Genomic DNA, 7,268 nt, shown 5'->3' with positions numbered 1-7,268 from the left:
TCTTAACCATTTTTTTGCCTTTCACATACCTAAAAAAGCTTTTACTATCCTCCTTTAAATCTTTGGCCAGTTTACCCTCGTACCTCATTTTTTCTCTGTATTTCCTTCTTAGTAATCCTCTGTTGCTCTTTAAAAGCTTCCCAGTCCTCCTTTTTCCCACTTATCTTTGCTATGTTATACTTTTTCTCTTTTAACTTTATATGTTTCTTAACTTCCCTCGTCAGCCACAGCCACCCATGCCTCCTCCTAGGATCTTTCTTGCTTTTTGGAATGAACTGATCCTGCATCTTCTGCATTATACACAGAAATATCTGCCATTGTTCCTCCACTGTCATCCCTGCTAAGGTATTGCACCATTGAACTTTGGCCAGCTCCTCCCTCATAGCTCCATAATTCCCTTTATTCAACAGAAATATTGCCACTTCCGATTGTACCCTCTCCCTATCAAATGGCAGATTGAAGCTTATTGCATTATGGTCACTACTTCCCAATGGCTCCTTAACTTCGAGGTCTCTGATCAATTCTGGTCCGTTACACAATACCAGATCCAGAATTGCCTTCTCCCTGGTAGGCTCCAGCACCAGCTGTTCTAAGAATTCATCTCGGAAACACTCCACAAAGTCTCTTTCTTGAGGTCTAGTACCATCCTGATTCTCCCAGTCTACCTGCATGTTGAAATCCCCCATAACAACTGTAGTAACATCTTTGCGACAGGCCAATTTCAGCTCCTGATTCAACTTACATCCGACATCCAGACTACTGTTTGGGGGCCTGCAGAGAACTCCCAAGAGGGTCTTTTTACCCTTAGAATTTCTCAGCTTCATCCATACTGACTCTACAACCCCCGATTCTAGATTCCCCCCGCACAATGGACTGAATATCTCCCTTACCAACTTGGCCACCTCACCCCCTCAGTCTGTCCTTACGATAGCGCGTATAGCCTTGAATATTCATTTCCCAGGCCCTGTCCACTTGAAGCCACGTCTCAGTTGTCCCCACAATATTATATCTGTCAATTTCCAAAAGAGCCTCAAGCTCATCCATCTTATTTCTAATGCTTCGTGCATTCATATATAGCATTTTTAATTTGTTACTGCCCTCACCCTTCCCATCAACTCCTATTTCACTCAACCTTACAGCACGATCCCATTTTGGGTACTTTAATCATCTTCTCGCTTCTGCAAGAAGACGTTCACTACTTTGTGTTTAATACACACAAGACCACCAACACCCACTAACTCTCCCACTGCTCATGGGCTACAACCTTCACTATTGCATGAATGGCTCTCACTCACCTCACCCTCTTCTTACCTTAGGTATTTCTGTTCAGTTACTGGGAACACCATACAAGCTTTTGTATCACCACTAAGTGTTCTCCTATCCTGTTCCCTCATACTCAGTGCCTCCCTTTCTCTCCTACAATGACACAGTATCCACTTGATTATGAGAGACCATAAGCAAGCTGGCAGAGGATAGCCTCCTCGCAATGCGAGAGGAGAACACACTGCTGTTGTCTGGAGCAGGACAATTGTTCACGAGGGCGCCAAGACCTCCACCAGCAACCAGAGTGAGCTCCATTTTGCTGTGCTCCAATGCTCTCTCAACTGTCACTGCCAACTCTGAACCAAATTTTGCTGATTTTCACAACTAAATTTGCCTCCTTTCTCTTGTCCAGGCAAGTGATTATAAGGAGGCCAGCGACTCCCACTCAGTTCATCTTCCACCTTTGAAGAGGAAACAACACAATATTCTGAGAAGACAGGGTGCCAGATGTCCTTGTGGACAATCTCCACTCAACAATGCTATTAAAAGAGGCAGCAATAGATCCACAACATAGGCTGTTCCACCAATATTGTCTCTTTTATCATCATGGAAGAGAATTAAAACAACCTTTTTTATAAATCTACCCCAAAAAACATTTTTGTTCATCTGATTTGCCTTATCTTATTCCTTCTCAACTTCAACTGCTGGAATGCAAAATCCAATTGATAACTGACCTGTCACCCATTTGTTTGCTCAAGTCTGTCCAAACGAATTTAACAAAAGCAGATTTTGCTGACATTTCTTTACCCTCTAAAGTTGTGTGGATCTCAGGCACTCAAGGAAAACTTCCCTGAGTGGAAATATGAAGAGGTTAAACAGAGCATGAATGAAAAAGAAAATCCGATTCTTGACTCAGAAAAGATTTCTGATCTCCCACGAATGAGTCAATGGTGAGTTTGGGATCTCACTAATGAGTAAGATGAATGTTCTTGTATTGGCACTTAATTATATCCTAACCCCCACCCCAGCCTCATTTCTTGAAAACTCAATTCTCCACCACTCTCCAGAGAAAATACAGTGTCTCATCAGTTAGCTGATGAAGAGCTCTATTTTAATGCACCTTTACCAACATAGCCTTGCATGCTCCAGAAGCAGGATCCCTCTTTATCCTTCGTTCACTGAAGTCTCTACTGGCAAACTACCAGACTCATCATCAGGGCTGATCTAGACCAACACAGAACATAATTCAGCCCTTCAGGACAACAATTTGGAGCTCAGGGACAACTTGACTTCCAAACTCCAACCATGTCACTTTGCACACAACGAAGTACAGTGATCTCAGACATCAACACAGCTTGCATTCTATGGCCTTTAGCTCCATTTCTTAGCACACACTTTGCACTTAGACTGCCAGTCTCTGTGGATTGCATAGTGTTTTAGCAAAAACATCAGGAAGGGTGAATAGTCAGGGAGGCAGAAGTGGGTGAAAGCTGATGAGTGGAGCAACTCCTTGGAATAGTAGGTGAGCATTGGTGAATGAGTGTGAGGTGGCAGAGAGAAGATTGTGGCACACACTCTTGTGAAGAGCAGAAGATCATTGATGGCTCTCCAACACTGCTATGTGTTACATCAAACTTTGAAGTAAGTGAGGATGACAGATGCTGGAGAAGAGAGTAGAGAATGTGTTGCTGGAAAAGTACAGCAAATCAGGCAGCATCCAAGGAGCAGGAGAACAGATGTTTTGGGAATCCTGATGAAGAGCTTATGTGGAAACATTGACTCTCCTGTTCCTTGGAAGCTGCCTGACCTGCTGTGCTTTTCCAACACCACACACTTGACTCAAGACATCAGGCATTGGAGAATGCACTGCCCTGGGCAGCTAACTCTGGCCAGGTCAGCTGTGTTTGGTGCCTCAGCTTCCTCTGGTGTATCAGCTGAGTAGGCATTGACAATCTTTTCTCCCACTCCATTGTCAGGACCTCCAGCTTCCATTGCACAGTGGGGAGCCAGCTTCACTGGTGGAGATATTTCAGTTTCTTACAAGGTCAGTGAGTGAAATAGTTCAGAGATGCAGGATCTGAAGTGTCACACAGCTGGGTTTCAAATATAGTGCCAGCAACTTGTAAAGCAGAAGGTCCAAGCAGCGGCAGAAATGTCTCCTCTCCTGCCTCAGGATTGCACATGCAGGAAGAGAAAGTAGTCAGTCACGTAACTGACGAAATGATGAGCAGAAGACACTGGTGGAGATATTTCAGTTTCTTACAAGGTCAGTGAGTGAAATAGTTCAGAGATGCAGGATCTGAAGTGTCACACAGCTGGGTTTCAAATATAGTGCCAGCAACTTGTAAAGCAGAAGGTCCAAGCAGCGGCAGGAATTTCTCCTCTCCTGCCTCAGGATTGCACATGCAGGAAGAGAAAGTAGTCAGTCAGTCACGTAACTGACGAAATGATGAGCAGAAGACAATCTGAGTAAAGTCTTCGAGGGGAAAGGGAGGACTGCAGATGCTGGAGATCAGAGCTGAAAATGTGTTGCTTGAAAAGCGCAGCAGGTCAGGCAGCATCCAAGGTAGGAGAATCGACGTTTCTGACATGAGCATGCCCGAAAAGTCGATTCTCCTGCTCCTTGGATGCTGCCTGACCTGCTGCGCTTTTCCAGCAACACATTTTCAATCCGAGTAAAGTAACAACAATTCATGACAGGACACGTGGCATGAAACTTGCCAAAATATCACAATCTAAAATGGAACCCCACCTCTGTTTACTCCTCTGGTTGTGGTTTGATGTCAATTTATGTTTTAATACATGCCTATGCATTGCCACAGGATGTTATATTCCCTCTGAAAACAGTATATAAAGCAGCTTTGTGGTTTCTAAGTATAGACGGCTCCTGGAACCCCTATATATTACTGAGCTGCATAATACTGTCCAAGTTCTATATATACACATACCAAATAAAGTGTCTCATACCTCTGACATGTCAAATATATTTTGAACGACTTGAACATTTTTAGACAACATTCAAGTCACTTTGATTTGTCAGTGCATGACTTTCATTTTGTACTTCATTTTTATTTACCAAGCGACGACTTCTTTCATTGACTAAAACGTCTTTTTTTGCAAACAACGTTACAAAATCTAACCTTGATTAGGGAAAAAAATATACTTCCAAAAGTTGTGTGAAACTACCTGTCTCCTTTCTCATTAATGACGCTGCAGTGTCTTCTCCCCTGTTTGAAACCCCAGCCACTGGGGTGTCAGACATTTCCAGATTCTGATGATCTGTAATCAATATAATAATGGAAAGATTAGACAGAAATAATGGGCTGAATTTGCCCATTTTTTGGCAAAGTATGTCATCAGGTAGATTTGTGGCAGTTAGTCTGTGTGTGAAAAATCAACAAGCATCTACAATCAATCCATTTATGTTGCCACCAGCATATTTTTATCCAGCTCATGCAACCACCTACAAAGGACTGTCTCACCACGACTGGGACTTGTGATGCTCACACTATTGATACCATATCCTACTCCAACTTCATAACACATCAGATACTCTCAGTCATAAACTGGCTACTACCCTGTGGTTCTGCACCACCAGTGGCACTGTCTGCATCAATAACCCAAAGGACTAGAATTCGTGGTCACAGATGACTCTGCCTTACAGAAAAGTACTTACGGAGTCTCACCAGTAATTCTTGCTATTACTTTGCATAATAGTTACTCACCCCATTGAAAGATGGGATGAGTAATCCATCTTGAACCAATAAGTCATTACTAAATGTATTAAGCACAGAGTTTCATTTTGAACTACCTGATTTCATTGAATGGCATTGGCAGACATGATGGGCTGAGTTGCCCCCTTCTGCTCCTGTATCGTGTGGTTTTACAAGAGCGGCTTAACGGTTTGGGTCTTTAATTCATTACAGTTTAATAAAGTGAGCGGCAAACTTATTGCAACCTACAAAAATCAGAGGGGGCTTGCCAAGGTAGATGTTGAGAAGTACTTCCACTTGTGGAGGATTCTCAGGGCAGCACGGTGGCCCGGTGGCCCCAGCACCTTGGGCCATCTGTGTGGAGATTGCACATTCTCCCAGCATCTGCGTGGGTTTCCTCCAGGTGCTCCCGTTTCCTTCCACAATCCAAAGATGTGCGGGTAAGGTGAATGGGTCATGCTAAATTGCCCGTAGTGTTAAGTGCAGTCGTCAGGGGTGAATGTTGGGGAATGGACTGCTCTTTGGAGGGTTGATGTGGACTTGTTGGGCTGAAGGGCCTGTTTCCACACTGTAGGGAATCTAATCTAATCTAACCTGGGGACATCGTCCCCATAGTCTTGTGAATAGAGTTGTGAATATCTGTGGTGCAGGAAGAGTTGTAGAGGCGAGAGCACAGAGAGTATTTCAAGAGGAAATGGGTACATTTGAGAAATATCAGGAAGCCTGGCATGCAAGGAAAGTTGGCCCCTGAAGCCAGTTGATTGGGACAGGTCGGAGCAGCTCCCTCTTTCACTTTTGCCAGTTTTGTCACTTTGCGCCGAGGCAGAAATGCACTCCTTCCCCTTCAACATTATCGATTAACTTCAGGGACCAGTCGGTCAGCAACAGGAGAGTGACACCACTGTAACAGGAAATGGATTGCCTCACCGTCAACACAGGGGAGAGCGCAACGGGCCTGAACAAGCGTCACTGGACTCAAACGTTCACTCTGCTGTCTTCTTCCCCACCGGAATTTATCCAGAAACTTCTGCTTTTTGGCTCCAGTTGGGAGCCTCCAGCCTTCCTTCCGCATTCCGCTCGGGGTGGAGCGGCGCATGCGCGGACACGGCCATTGGCGCAGGTATCTATCAATCCGCTGCGTCCAATAGACAGGCGAGCTCCTTGTCCTCGTGACCTTCAGCGGCCCCGCCCCGCCCAATCCCGGGATTGAGCCGGGAGCTCCCCCGCGCAGGTTCCTGACCTTTGCCCCCTCCTACAAGAGGGCAGGAAAGGGACCTATGGCGCTTCTGCAGCAGGTTAGAGAGGTGAAATGCCCTCTTCCCCGAAGACCGCCAGTGCAGACCATGCCAGTCAGAATCACTGATATCTCAGCTGTCTGGAGGAACAAAGTTAAAAATCACACAACACGAGGTTATAGTCCAACAGGTTTAATTGGAAGCACTAGCTTACGGAGCGACGCTCCTTCATTTTTGACTTTGTACACCCCAGTCCAAGCCCGGAGGAATGTACAGTAATGTGGGAGCAAGGTCTATTTCCCACCATCACATCTAACACTCATTTCATCACTGCTAATTACCATAAGGCTCATGCTCTACTATTCTGGCCATAAAACCGTAAGAAAAAGAAGCAGGAATTCAGCCATTTGGCCCATTGAGTCTGCTCTGCCATTCAACCATGGCTGATAGGTTTCTCAACTCCATTCTATCTATTTCTTGTCTTAAATATACCCAGCCTCCACAGCCTTTGTGGCAATGAACCAACTATTGTCTGAAAACTTTTTCCTATCTCACTTTCATCCTTGATACTGGTAATTCAATATTCCCACTGTGCTACCTATTCATTTGCTCAGGGCCACCTACCCAACTGCACCAAAAGCAATAGCTGTGCCCCCACTTTCATTTTTCTTTGTAACTTCCTCTGTCTCAGTTCCAGGAGGAAAACAATAGACAATAGGTGCTGGAGTAGGCCATTCTGCCCTTCGATCCTGCACCACCATTCAATATGATAATGGCTGATCATCCTTAATCAGTATCCTGTTCTTGCCTTATCTCCATAACCCTGGATTCCACTATCCTTGAGAACTCTATCCAACTCTTTCTTAAATGAATCCAGAGACTGGGCCTCCACTGCCCTCTGGGGCAGAGCATTCCACACAGCCACCACTCTCTGGGTGAACAAGTTTCTCCTCATCTCTGTCCTAAATGATCTACCCCATATTTTTAAGCTGTGTCCTCTGGTTCAGCACTCGCCCATCAGCGGAAACATGTTTCCTGCCTCCAGAATGTCCAATCC

The 7,268-nt window shown here is 45.0% G+C and overlaps 1 protein-coding gene across 6 annotated transcripts in view; it reads right to left on the bottom strand.

The window, feature by feature from the left end:
- Window positions 1–5,989, bottom strand: part of LOC122543205 (NACHT, LRR and PYD domains-containing protein 3-like) — a 60,240-nt gene extending 54,251 nt beyond the window's left edge. For 4 of the 6 annotated variants that reach the window (XM_043681652.1, XM_043681655.1, XM_043681654.1 and 1 more), the window contains exon 1: window positions 5,904–5,983. The gene's annotated coding sequence lies outside the window, so the exon portion shown is untranslated. Of the gene's footprint in view, window positions 1–4,449; window positions 4,543–5,903 lie in introns of all 6 variants that reach the window. The other 2 variants (XM_043681653.1, XM_043681656.1) reach the window with 2 other exon arrangements.
- Between the last annotated feature and the right edge of the window lie 1,279 nt (window positions 5,990–7,268).

Source organism: Chiloscyllium plagiosum, chromosome 42, assembly GCF_004010195.1.
Source record: "Chiloscyllium plagiosum isolate BGI_BamShark_2017 chromosome 42, ASM401019v2, whole genome shotgun sequence".
NCBI classification, from domain to species: Eukaryota; Metazoa; Chordata; class Chondrichthyes; order Orectolobiformes; family Hemiscylliidae; genus Chiloscyllium; species Chiloscyllium plagiosum.
The sequence above is the reverse complement of the archived record's forward strand: the minus strand, read 5'-3'. Positions and strand labels throughout refer to the sequence as shown.